Source organism: Cibotium barometz, chromosome 52, assembly GCF_041138505.1.
Source record: "Cibotium barometz isolate CiBa-2024 chromosome 52, ASM4113850v1, whole genome shotgun sequence".
In the NCBI taxonomy this organism is placed as follows: Eukaryota; Viridiplantae; Streptophyta; class Polypodiopsida; order Cyatheales; family Cibotiaceae; genus Cibotium; species Cibotium barometz.
In genome coordinates this window covers 21,036,078-21,050,847 of record NC_141097.1, presented here as the reverse complement: position 1 = coordinate 21,050,847, position 14,770 = coordinate 21,036,078, and the positions used below count along the sequence as shown (strand labels likewise).

General features: G+C 39.6%; 1 protein-coding gene across 2 annotated transcripts in view; it reads left to right on the top strand.

Annotated features, from left to right (window-relative positions):
- Nucleotides 1–4,083, top strand: part of LOC147608942 (pentatricopeptide repeat-containing protein At1g20230-like) — a 76,370-nt gene extending 72,287 nt beyond the window's left edge. Inside the window, exon 5 of one of the 2 annotated variants that reach the window (XM_086788088.1) lies at nt 3,867–4,083. The gene's annotated coding sequence lies outside the window, so the exon portion shown is untranslated. Of the gene's footprint in view, nt 1–751; nt 1,085–3,866 lie in introns of those variants that run through there. The other variant, XM_086788087.1, reaches the window with a different exon arrangement.
- The last annotated feature ends 10,687 nt before the right edge of the window (nt 4,084–14,770 follow it).

Sequence of the window (14,770 nt, the reverse complement as noted above, 5' to 3'; positions counted from 1 at the left end):
CAAATCCTCTACAAAATGATCCTTTTGAAGGGTTACGATCAATGCCGAGTTTGATGCTCGAGTTGTTGGTTGATGTAACGCAAGGGCATGTGAAAGTGACAAAAATTGAAGAACTACTTGTAACAAGCCCACTTAATCAACAATCATAAATAATGAAAGAAGGTAGGATTCGGAGAAAAGAGAAACGAGACCTCACTGAGAGTGTTAGACTGGCGCGCTTTCAATGCTGCATGAACAATTAGCGAGCATTTGGCATGTGCAGCTTGCAAGTGCCCAACAATCAAGGCTCAAGACTCAAGAGATTAATTTCTCACTTAGTCAAATGCAAAGGATTTCTCACCCACTCTCACCAGAAAAGACAAAATAGAAAATAAAAAGCATTTAGTACAGCTCGTTGTTGCCACTCTTATTAATGGGACAGGAAAAACTTCATTAAACACCATATGCAAAGACCCATATTTGTAATAATAGAAAAAAAGGCTCTTTTTTTTAAAATGGCACTTGCCACCACTGTTTCTATGTTGACTGCCCAACATTCACAATGTCCTGCAGATGGCAGGACCAAAAAAAGTCAGTATAGAGTAATTATAACGGTGGTGAAATTTCAAAAAATTTGGTCAAGCACTTATGTAACTCTCATTTTAAGGAACAAATTTCTAAGCATTCAATCGTAAATTAATCATTTACCATTCATTTTTGATAATGAAAGCTATGTGATTTAATTTGTTGTCTTTTTTTCCCCTGGGTACAGATCTTGCTAATTAGGCAACCATACTGCTCCTCTCAACCCACCAGGAACTGCAAGAGGCCAACAGCTAATGAGGGACCGGGCATCCATTAGCTGAGGCGAGTGCGAATTGAACTCGAGACCTCCATTCAAGAGTTACAACTTGCCTACAAAGCTGTTGACTTAATGAGTTGTCCTTATTCTGATTGGTTGAAAAAAGGTTTTTTATCGAGTAATTGTAACATGCGGAAGCTTCGGAGAAGATCGGTAACTTCAATGCTCCAAGTCCACACTACTGCCAAATCAGCACTGTGTGCTCCAACTTCTGGTTCTATTTGGTTCATACTCTTTATATGGCTGCCTCTTCTGGACCAGCAGTGAGATGTCCATGGCATCTTTCATGCACATGACATTCCCCTCTGCTAAACTTGATGACGGGATTCCAACCTGTTCTTGGATGACTGTCATCATCCCAATCTTTTCCCGAAATCCCTCTGTCATCCATCCATCCATGGCAACCCTTTTCTCTGAAAACCCAGCCCGATCTCCAAAACCACTCTGTCTCAGAATAAGATCTATGCATCTGTTCCATCTAGTCCACAATCCATTCCTACCCTGACTCTGAACACTGTCTTGGTCTTCATTCCTGAGAAATGAGTCTGGCATTCTCACATCACCCCTTGGAGGATAATCCTCCCTTGGGACCGTTGCCCGAGAACCTATCTGGCTCACAGGATTGCCATCCCCTCTGGTTTTGTGGAACACCACCAACAAACCTCCTGGGAGCTCTTCTCGATTCTGTGTTCCTTGCCTTGGGCTTTGTATCCGTGTACTTTCCTGTACCTTGGACATGTACACCATAATATGGGATTGATTCAGTGTTTAGCTTTGCTGAGCCTGATGCTCTGATGCCACTGTAACATGCGGAAGCTTCGGAGAAGATCAGTAACTTCAATGGTCCAAGTTCACACTACTACCAAATCAGCACTGTGTGCTCCAACTTCTGGTTCTATCTGGTTCATACTCTTTATTTGGCTGCCTCTTCTGGACCAGCATCTGAGAATGTCCATGGCATCTTTCATGCACATGATAGTAATGCAATGGAGAATGATACTTGTTCCTTCCTCTCCATACTGTGCAAATAAAGGGGTTACTTTATACCTTGGATTTTAATCTTATCAGGTTAAAATTTATGTTTTCTGTTGTGTGGTCATTGTTGTGCATATGCAGGCTCGCACTTCTGCTCCCTTGATGGGGCTGTCTGCTGCTCTCTCCCAAAGTTTGTAGTGGACTAAAGCCCCCTTGAGGATGCTGAAATTTTCTTCTTCCCCAACACTTATGAACAAAATCTTCAACCCACCCCCCCCCCAAAAAAAAAACATGAGAGAGAGAGAGAGAGAGAGAGAGAGAGAGAGAGAGAGAGAGAGAGAGAGAGAGAGAGAGAGAGGGGGGGGGGGGGGCAAACAGGCCCATGGGGTCAAAAATAGTGCATACGTAGTGGTGTAGTTGTTTTAGAAGATGCACAAGGCATCTCCACAAAGGATAAATGTAAAGTAACCAATATTAATATGTCATGGAGTCAAGGATAAGGTTTACATAATCACCAAAGTATTCTCATGTGGTGATCTTGTGAGATTAAAAAGGGTCCACTATGCCAATCTCAACCTCCTCTTTTGGATTTGAGGTCTTCGCCGCATAGTGGGAGTCATTTGTGGGTGGTTACAATAGGTAACTTATGGGCTCATGTTTCCTCTACTTGTGCTCTAATAATTACTACGTGTGGGGTTTCTTGATCTTCATTACTTGTCTCTTTGCCTCTGTGTTGACCTACTCTTTAGAAGTGTCGAGTCTTATACAATTGGTGTATTAGGTCATATCATGTCTTAGAGCAGTGGCAATGCATTGAGAAAGAGCTCATGTGCAGTCATCCATCTTATTACACAAGCATACTAGAAATCATATACTGCTTGCCAAGCTAGGTCTATAGAGGAAGTCAAAGCAAGGCAGAATAGTCCTTGTTGTCCTTTGGCATGGTCCCTAGGGGCTATCTTGTGTATGCATGTGGCCCATTGAAATGAGGCATTTGTGTGAAATGGACGTGCTATAAACTGTGCTAGAATGATGTCATGTGGAATATAGGATTTACAACAATGAATAAGTCATGAGGGTGTCAAAACATGTAGACTCTCTTCTTGGCTTCATTCCAAGGATGTGAGGTTTATTGCCGAAAAGTTGCCCCTCACATTGCTTTTAGTCTAACAAGTGAGTAAAAAAGAAGGTATTTGGTTTGCACCTATTGATAGTATGATTGAAAGCATTGTTTCTCTAGTCCTGCTAATGATGTGTATCCTCTAGCTCCTGCTTTAGGTAGGTTTCATGAAAAATTTTGGGCTTGAAAAGATGACCCCCAAATAAGTGTAAGCTTGTCATCCTCAAAAGGGAAGGCCCCTTTCTGTGGTCTCACAAAGATCATACTGAAAACCATGATCTTTGTTTTTCACGGGTTAGCTTTCAACTCCTAATCTTTGTAAAAGACTTGTAGTGCATGCGGGAGACTTTGTTATCCTTCTATCAAATTTGACAAGTGTACATCATCATTGGCATAAAAGAGAGTACAGACCACTGTTTGTACTAGTGTATAACCCTCTCCACCCAATCTATTGATGAAATCTACAAGTTTGTATGTTGACCCAAATTGAGGGAGAAAGTGGGCATCCCAGATTTCAGCCTCGATACCAATTGGTGGGGGGGGGGAAGTGACATTGCTAATTTGAATTTTATGATTGGCACACTTGGTCAAGTTACCCAAAAAGAAATTCAAGAGGCATCAACGTGTTAGCTTTGACAACCATAGCAACTGTTTCTTCTATAGACTAGGAAAGCTTTTGCAAAGTTGGCCTCAAAATTGAAGGTTTTTTCTTTTGACAAATTCCACCATAAAATTATAGCTTTAAAAGTCAATTCATTGGGCTATATGTTGCTCTAGGTTTGTTATGATTTTCAAATTGTTTTGATGCTTGTAAGACTAGAAATGACAAGTCTTTAGTATCCTTATTATGAGTCCATTTACTAAAGTCTTTAGTATGCATCCTTTTTGTCTTTGCATACATGCAACATCTAACATGGTTCCTATCTTCAGGTGATTGACTCCACTAACATGCCAAGGAGCATCTAACATCAGGAAGACTTGAATATTTAGGGTTTGATTCATTGGATTGGAATCCGACCCATCGGGCGTGCCAGATGTTGGGTGCGGGCCGAAATAACCGCCCAGCTACCAAGCCGGAGCAGCGCTACTAGAACGTCAAAGCCGGTGCACCTTAACACGAGTTAATAGGTCATTACTTCTATAATCAATCATGTGCTCAAAGCGTGTGGGTATGTCTGTACCACACTATGATTGCGAGTTAAGCATTAAAAAAGGACGTAATCAAAATAAAGGTTGTTGTTGTGAGACTGTATTATCTCTTTGGGATAAAAGAAGATCATTTTGTATCATCTTTGTACATTCATTGATTCTATCTATCTTTCTGTATAATTGTCTTGTCCAGTATTATTTCTGGGTTAGAAGTGGAAACATAACTATTAGCACAATATGGACAGTCTTTGATCAAATGATCAACCTCACACTTAACACAAGTAAGTGTTGGCATGTCATTAGGTGCTGCTGCCATTAAGTGAGTTTGATGCGCATGAACTACATTCTTGTTAGGATAGTTTGCTATTCGATGAGGTCCACTGCAACCAAAACATTATAGTGGCCCCCTTCTCATACCTAAGTTCACATCTTTACCTTTCCATTGCACCATGGTTTGGAACACTAGCACTGGCGTGTTATTTTATAAGACATAAAACTCTGGGCACAATCTCCACGGCCTCCTCATAATAATCATTATTGATTTCTACCTCACGCACAATCTCACCCTCCTCCAATGGCTCCTCAATTAATACTTGGTTGATTTTGGCATGTGGTGGTTGTGGCGGTAGAACAGGTGGCCGCAGTGTGTCCTAGAACATTCCTCTTGGGGTAAGTAGATTTTGTTCAATGTGATACATATAGTGTTGAAAATCAAAGATTTACTTTTTCCTCTCTGATCATTATGGCACACCACGTAGCATGGCATTACTTCAGTTCCATTTACCCTAGCTGATCTCTTTATTTGCAGAGTTGCATTGCTTTTGTTTGATGTCCTAGCTTTCTCCTTTGACAAGCTTCTATCTAGTGTGTATCAAAAAATCAATCCAACATTTCAATTATGTAATTTTCTTGTATTGCCCTTTCACCATGACGAGTGTTTGTTGTGAAGTAAATTTCCTTTGCTCTTTGTAATGTGACTTCTCCATGTCTTGGTGCTCCACATCTGGACAGAAGCATATTTTTTTAATTGCAAATAACTGGAGAATAACAAAGATCCACTATGTAATGTTGGGTGATGGATGTATCTTCCTAACTATGTATAATTGTAAATAACTTGATAAGAGATTGTAACTATATGTACTTGTAAATAACTTGATAATAACTAAAACCCACCATGTAATGGGTGGTGGATGTTTCTTTCTAACTATCAATGACAAGTTGAGTGAACTTGATCCCTCTACAAATATTAGCTAGCTCAGTTTTATAAGGTCCCTTTTATGAGGCAATCATGGTGGACGTTGGGGAAATCTAAATTAGACATTAGACTATGGTCATTGGAAGCCAAATGGTTAAAGATGGCTTATATAGATTTGGCACTATTCTAAATAGGTTATATGAAAGCCTCAACCATTCCATAGACACTTTAAAGCATTGAAAAGCTATATACTATAGTTTTTCTATCATTGTATCTTTTAAAACTCAAGTAATATCTCTATGATTTCTAGGAGCAATGGGTCATTTTGACCCATCAAGTCATGCCTACCTCTTAATGGATGTGGATTTTTTCTTTGTTTAAATCTCTAAAGTTGTTTGAGTAAATGTTAAATTTAGTGATGTATAAATTAGTTAAAAATCATCTCAAAAATCTCGGTCCTTAGAATATATTACTTTGTCAAGTTATATGCAAATTAAAATGCTATCAACATTGGTGCTAGTTAATCAAATATATACCTCTAATAATCTTGTTTTAATAGTAGATATAATAATAATAATGGCTTCACGTCCACACACATAGACACACACACAAGTTTAAGTCTTATGTAGATGACAATTATACCACCTTAGCATTGTCAACATTGGCATATTTGCATTTATTCTACTTCTCTTAACCTGTGTTTTGGCCAAGACCAAGCTCAAGTACAAGGAATCTCTCACCAAGAGTCTTAGTCAAGGGGAGAAGAAAAGATATAATGAATTTTCAAAACCAAGCTTCTCTCAACACGGACTTTATTTTCCTAGATCAATAGAAGAGTCAAGCCATGAAAAGGTATCATCAATTAGTTTGGGAATAAGGATAACTTAGGGTGGAGCCATCTTATCTTTTCTAGGTGGAGGTCATCACATGCTAGGATAGTAGTTAAAGGCCATTGACTAGTACTATGCTTGGTATTCATCTTGGGTTTGAATTTCCATTTGGGCGAATTATTCAAGTCAAGAGCTTACCTTAGCCTTGCCAAAGCGTGTCTCGTGTTGGGTCTTGCCTTTGAGACGCAAATGCAACTTCCCATTGTGGGCATGCTAGTTCATCTATCACATCCTCACTCCATTGTCCCATAGAATGCTCCTTGTTGAAGGGGTGAAGGGAGAGCTCTCAATGCCTAGATGAAGGCAAGAAGAGATGGCCCTTTTTGCGATGATTCTCTCTCATAAAAAGCAAGGGAAGAAGAAGCTAATCGCCTAAATCTGTTATCTCAAATGATACATGTAATTCAATCTCTTGAAGGTTGAAATCTTCTCCTCATTATTAGGGCCTATGAGCAGCATGTCATCAGCTATAAAATGATACCAAAAAATAATCTTTACTCCTCTTTACATAAAGGGTACTCTAAGTTGTAAAAACCATTTGCAAAACCAAGTATTTATTTATTTTCTCATACCATGCTCTAGGAGCATGCTTAAGGCCATATAAAAAGCTTTTCTTAACCTGTATACTTTAGATTCATGTGGACCTGTTAAAAACTACATTAGCTAACATTACTCAACAGCATAGCAACATTTTCGAGCCATATTTTTTGTACCATGCAATGCGCTTCATGTAAATGATTATGGAAAATCTCCAAGCTTATGACGTGTAATGCTGATATTGTATATATAGACTAGAAAATTAGCCTAGACTAGTCTTTGGGCCCCCAGACATTACGTGGGTGGTTGGGCATTATACATAAGAGTCTTATATATAAGACATTTTGACTAATGAACAATTGAATTTGAGTTTTTTTCTCTTTTTTTAATTAAATCTTGCTTATATGTTTTGTTTCCTTTGTTGTTGCATGCATGCCTGAGGATTATGTGGGTGCGTGATGATGTATTAATGCAAGTTCTCTTCTCCCTCTTTCTTTCTCTTTCCTTCTCTCCCTTGCTCTACTCAACGAGGCATTAAAGTAGAGGTTGAACTTTCCATAGCGCTCTCTCTCTCTCTCTCTCTCTCTCTCTCTCTCTCTCTCTCTCTCTCTCTCTCTCTCTCTCTCTCTCTTTGCTCCCCACCCATTTGCAAAGCTCTCTTGTAGTGACAAAAAGGGAGGTAAGGTTGAGGACCCTAGCTCTCCACAAGAGAGGGTTGCACTACTAAGAGTGGCTAGAGGTATAAGCCAGTAAGAACCTTGCATTCTTCCTCTTCTTCCCTCTATCTTACAAGGCTTAAGTGTTCTCAAATAGATGAACATTTTTGGCGTTTCTCTATTGCCAAGGACATCCCTTAGCTTAGCACTCCCTTGGTATACATTGCATTCAGAGTATTGACATAGCCCGCCGGTTGGAGTGCAAATCCACTGGGTAGTGTTTAACTCTTGTTTTATTGTTTGTTTTTTGGTTGAATTGGTTGCCTTGGTGTAATGGAGGATGGAGAAACTCTTCAAGCACAATATGCATGTTTACAAATAAGCGTTCTTTTCCATTTCGTTTGATTCAAGCTCTTCTTTCTTGCATTTGCTAATTTTTTGAGTTTTTGTTTATTTTAGGCATTAATCTCACCACCATTAATCCTTGTAGAAATACCATTGTTTATTTTAGGCATTAATCTCACCACCATTAATCTCACCACCATTAATCCTTGTAGAAATACCATTGTTTATTTTAGGCATTAATCTCACCACCATTAATCCTTGTAGAAATACCATTGGGCTGCACATTGAGCATATCATTAGATAGTTTTGAAAAAGCTAAAGCATCCTATCAAATCAAAAACCCAAAAACATGCACCATTACATAGGGAAAAATCTAGTTTTTTTGACCAAAACTAGGAAAACTGCTATCTGGTTTGCTTGTGTATGTGCTTGTTTGGGCCTACAAATGCACGTTTGCAAGTAGGAATGCATGTTCCTAAGTCTGATAGGGAAAATTTGCACAATCTTCTCATTAAGTAAGGTTTGAAAATATTCCCTCCATAGATAACCATAATGATAAAAACGATTGAAAACTGACCACATCACGTGGCCCAGACTTTCACTATTGTGGTGGACCTACCAAAATTCCATACACACGTGCTAAAGTGGGAATGCATGTTCTCACTTCTAAATGCACGTTCACAAGTCTAACAGACACTGAGCCATGCAGGTTTGCACATTGCCACACATGTTCGCAAGAATTGGCCATGCACGTTTGTAGTTCCCCGCAAGACCAACAATGACCTAGACATGTATGTTCCCTGCAAGACCAACAATGGCCATGCACATCTTGCAGTTCCCCGCAAGACCAACAATGACCTAGACATGTATGTTCCCAACTCACTTGGCCACACACGTACCCACGTGGGAACGCACGTTCTCACCTTGTGAATGCACGTTCTCAAATCTAATAGAGATTTAAAAATATAAAAAACCTAGCTGAATCCAAAATATCTGGGACCACCATATGACCTATGTCACTGAAGGGTGTGTTCTAAGCTTATCACCTTTTCATGTACACAAGATCATGAAGGATTTTTGGACTCAACCCCCACTAGAAGAGAGTGCCTCAAAAGCCATGATGTGTTGCGAACATACATGTTTAGGTCCCCCCTCTCTCTCTCTCTCTCTCTCTCTCTCTCTCTCTCTCTCTCTCTCTCTCTCTCTCTCTCTCTCACCAAGGAGGCAACAACGTAATCTTCTTTGTCTCTCTATCTCTCTTTCACTTGCACCAAGATGAAGAGATCCCAAAAATGGGACGCCCTTCATTCAGAACTGAATGCAATCATTGACAAGATGGAAAAACACGTGCTCGCAACCTCGGAGAAGCCAGAGAAGCACCCCTAGGCGGATGGGCAAAAGACGACTGAAAGTTATCAGGACATCTTGATATGCTGGGAAGATACACATGATAGGGAAATTAAAGAGCTCAAGGAAGCCCATGCGACTAAAGTGGAAAGCACAAGTTGAAGACCTCAAAGAGGAGCTACATGTATGCAAAGCACACATGAAAGAAGAAGGGGAAATTAATCCCTCCCTTGCCTTGGAGGTTGAAAGCCTTTTTAAAAAAACTGCAAAGAAGGTTTAATGCCAACCAAGAAGGACATGGAGAAAGGGTGGGCCATAGTGGTTAAGCAAGAAGTAGAGACAGAGTGGACATAAGTGGCGGGAAAACACCCCCCACACCCACCCCCATCATACAGGATACGTTGGAAGAGGAGAAAGGTCCAACGCTCTTCATGTGAGGGTGAAAGGACTAAAGGAGGGGGAATCCCTCAAGGCTGATGCTCTATCCCTATGCAAAAAACTCAAAGTGGAAGGGACCCCGTATGTGGACACATGGCATGTGGGGCGGGACACCTCACGAGAGCGGCCCCTCATCTTGAAATTCTCAGACCTTGCCGGTCGAGATGCCTTCATGGACACATGGACAGGTCTCTGAGGGGAGAAGATATACCTAGGGTATTATCTTACACAAACCCAAGTAGATCACAAACAAGTGCACATGCCCAAGGTGCACGAGGCCCACAAGGTGGGGAAGTGGGCAGTGTACAAGGACGGGCGAGTCATCATCATCATAGAGCAACATCCCAAATAGGGACGTGGGGTCTATTTGGGATGTGGGGTATGTGGGACCATACACCTGGAGCTAGCAGTTTGGAACTGCAATGGGACACTATGGTCAGACATTGGGGGACTTAGGGAAGCTTTTACAGAGAGGGACATCATCTTCTTCATAGAGACCCCCACCAAGCCTAGAGAGAGGGCTACCATGCATTTCAAGCTATGAGTGGGCATCCACCTACCAAGAGCTGACACACACATGTGATGGGGTATGCGGGTATGGTGGAGTGGCGGTACTATTTAGGACACATTTACAGCCCATGATCCCCATAGTCCGCAAGGACACAGAGGCACACTTTATGTGGGTGAGGTCACAGGTCACACTGTGTATACACATTGCAGTATGTTACTTCCCACCTATGAAGTCCTCACTATTCTAGAGGAGGGAGAGCAATTTTATCCCCTCCATGTAGACATCATTGAGTTCTCACACTTGGTCCTTTAAGGGGACTTCAATGCCATGACTCGGAGCAAGGAGGCATTTGTATATGACTAGGAGTACCCGACCATGCAAGAGATAGACTCGGAGAAGATTGGCATTCATGGAACATCATAGGATAGAGGGGACATTACAGTATCAGGGAGAGAGTTCCTTGTGCTGGGGGACCACACATGGCTTAGCCATCTTCAACGAGAATGCTGTGCGATAAAAGGGTAAACCCTTCACTAAGTGGTATAGGCAACTTTTGGATGGAGTGGAAGCTCCAACCACCACAACCACCATTGATGAGGATGCACCTCAAGATGTTTGCAGATCCAAAAACTTAAGATCCCATGACCCTTGTTAAAGCACAAGGGAAGTAAAATGGGATAAAATGGATGTCATCCTCAAAAACCACACTTGGGACCTTGTAGTATGTCCTATAAGACATAACATAATTGGCGCTAAGTGGGTTTACAAGGAAAAATATAGATATGATGGTAATTTGGAAAAGTACGGCATGACTGGATGCAAAAGGTTTTGCACACGTTAAAGGTTTTGACTTTCACGAGACTTTTTCTCCTATAGTTAGGTTAATCCATAATCTGTATCATTTTTGCATTGGTAGTGTGGCAAGGGATGGCTTGTTCTTGAAATAAATGTAAAATCAACTTTTCCACAATGAGAACCTCGAGGATGTGGTTTATGTGGAGCATCCACTAGGGTTCATGGTTCCTGATTCCTCTCCTTCTACCCCACATGTATTCCTCTCTCCAAAACTATGGAGAAAGATTGGTTTACAATGAAACAACTTATTAAGAGGTTTTTTCCCAAGAAGGAAGCCACTCTTCTATGACTACATTTGGTTCTCAACCATTTGGAAATGTGATATTCCTCTAGATAAATTGACGCAAGCCTATCTTTCAAATAGAAGGGGAATCAGCACAAGGAGTACTTTATGGTTCTCAAGCTAGAAGTTCTAACAAATTCTATAAGCTTAGTTTATACTTACCATATTTGATAAAGAATCTATTATAGGCACTTGTCTTACTATCTAGAACCAATAGTTCTATAATTGTAATTACCAAAAAGCAAGAGTGATGAAGCACCTCAATGTGCTTCATCCTAGCATGATAAATTGGGTTACTGGGGCCAGTTGTATGCTACTCATATTGTCACAATAAATGACAACTCGTGGATAGGTCTGTTGTCATCATAAATGACAACGGCCCTATCCATAGGCTCACCCATATCACCAAGTAGCTTCTGGAATCAAGCTACCTTATAAGCTACCATAGCAATGCCCCTCTACTCTACATCTATACTCGACAAGGTAATTGTTGGTCCACAAAATTGGGGAAATCCTTGAGGGTGGTTCAATACTCAACCAATTGCATCTAGAGCCATATGATTACGGAGCAAGAAGAAGAAGAAGAGAAAGGTTGAATTCATGTTGCAGCCATTAAGCATTAAGGGTAGAATAGAAAATTTTAGTAATTCAAGCACTGACAAACTACCAAGGTAAGGAATCTGAGCTTTTGATATATTGTGGAAGCACTCATTCTTTCATTTTGCCTAGAGGTATGTGTAAACTAGTCTTAAAGCAACAACATGGAAAACCGATGTAAGAGGGTAACGTCTTTTGGTTTAACCAATGCTGCAAATACCTTCCAAAGATTAATGTGCAGATCTTTCAAGGATTATCTATTATGAGAGTACTTAGAAAAATTTGTGGATGACTTTGTTGCCACTCTCTAGCATCTGAGTTACCTAAGAAAGGTCTTTCTAAGATGCACGCTTTACATGATTTCCTTAAACCTAGAAAAGTACCAATCTTCCAAAGATTAATGTGTGCATAGCTTTTAAGGACTATCTACAGGAGTTCTTAGAAATCTTTATGGATGACTTGATTGTTTCCACCTCTCAAGCATCTAAGTTGCTTAAGAATTCTAAGATGCAAGCTTTACATGATTTCCTTAAACTAGAAATTTATGGTTAAACATGGTGTAATCCTAGGTCACATAGTCTCAAGGAATGGTATTTCTATTGATGACACAACAAGATCAAGGTTTAAGTGGAATTTCCACCTTTGACTAATGCCTAGCAGGAGCAAAGGTTTATATGCCATGTTGTTTATATAGAAGATTCATCTTCATGTATGCAATGATTTCTCATCCTCTATACAAACTTTTGATTATCTTTATGTGGCCAAAAGAGTGCCAAGAGTCTTATGACAAATTAAAGAGAGCACTAGTGTAAGAATTAATATAATGACCTCTTGATTGGAGTGCCATCTTCCAATACTGGTGCTTTTGCTTTTGAAATTGGTTGTGTGTTGGCATAACCTGCTGAACACAATATGGATTTTTTGATCACTTTTACCAATAAACAACTTAATTATGCTGAGCAAAACTATATCACTATAGAGAGAAGGACTTACTATGGTTTATGCTGAGAAAAACTATATCACTACTAATAGAGAAGGACTTGCTATGGTTTACGCTGTAAAAGCTTTAACACTATTTGTTAGCCAATAAATTTGTGTTCTTTGTTAAACATCAAGCACTTCTTTACTTAGTAAACAAACCATGTATGACAGATCGCATCACTAAATGCACAACATCACTAGATGACTCTTAATTCTAATGGAATTCAATTCACAATTATAATGAAAAAATGTTCCACCCATGTGTATAGACCATTTGCCAAGGATTCTAAATGGTGAACCTCCAAATTAGATGATGATCTTCCTAATGCTCCCTTGTTTCAAGTGAAAAAACACCTCACTTTTCTCCTTCATGAAACTAGGTGTAATCATCAATGAATGTAACATAATATATGTAACCTATAATTGTTGCAGTGTTGGTCAATCCCCCATACATCTGAATAATGTATAACATTCAATGGCCTTGCATTGACATGATTTTCATGCAGGAAGACATGTTTGGCCTACTTACCAAGCTGGCAAGCTTCACATAAATACTTTATGCACACCATTAACCTTAAGCTTTTACAAACCTACACAATATTTTAGGCCTATATAGACTTTACACGCTACTCTATATTCACATGACCAATGCACTTGTGCCATATGTCAATATCTATAATGACACGTGTTTCATGTACAAACATGGTTGCCTTCACTTTGTGCGTGCTAACATCCAAAGTAAACGTCCTGCCATTTCTATTACCCTTTGTAACCAAGAGGCACTGATTTTTGAAGTCTTCCACAAAACATCCTTAAGGATTGAACCTCACTTATAGACCTTGCATTTGTCTAGCAGAAACATCTGCTAAAGTACTTCATTTTTTCATCCTGCTTAAAAAATGTCACTTTACCAACATGCTCAATGGGCTGCATAGTATCAACACTTATTTTTACATAACCTAGTTTTTCCATTTTCTATATATCTCTCTAAACTACTCACACCATGACTGGTCGTGTGGTTAGAGATGCCAGAATCCACATACCAACAAATATCTCCCGATCATCCTAACACATCTCTTGTCGTGGAATTAAGCATGTGCTACATCATAAACATCCTACTCACTTCTATCCATCACCCTATTTAACTAGAGGTTTAAAATTGGCTATATTGCCAAGTCTGCTCAAACTCCAATGGAGGTCTAAAACTGGCTATATTCATTGCCAAGTCTGCTCAAACTCCAATGGAGGTCTAAAACTGGCTATATTCATTGTTTGCCACGACCATTTAAGGTCACTGACACCATATCATCATCATATACTGGTGGTGATGATTTAATAGAAGCAAAGGCATTTGCAAGCCCTTTGACTTTCACTCAGTAATCATTTATACTCAGCTTCCCTATGATCACATTATGCATCTCCTACTTTAGCTACATCTTTCAAGCTTATGTGTTTATGTTGTACGTCTTCACTAAGATGTTCCAAGCCTCCTTAGGTGTTCATGCATCCTATATACACACAATCATAAAAAGTCTGTCACACTAAGACATACAACTAGTACAAATCTTTTGTGGCTCTTTTATACCATGCTTTATATGCATGTACTTGTTGAGAGGTGTATGTCACACTAAGACATACAACTAGTACAAATCTTTTGTGGCTCTTTTATACCATGCTTTATATGCATGTACTTGTTGAGAGGTGTCATTTTCTTCACCAATCTCTGGATCCTTTTCATCACCTATGATGATGAACTCCCAATATCCTTTTCCTATAAAAGGAAATTGTCATCCTAAACTTCCACACTTGGAAGTTATTCTTGTCCAGTTTCTTGCTCATAATGTGGGATAGACTGTCAGACATGATGCTTTTAAAAAACTTATACACTTGTAACAAATCTGCAATCTTAAACACATCACTATTGTACACCTGTTATACTGTAACTATATGTGAACCAATCATATAAACATATATCCACCAACACCTACAACACTTAGATTCTTTGCACGGATTGTCTCGCCAAATTTATGCTACAACTTTACTTTGAACT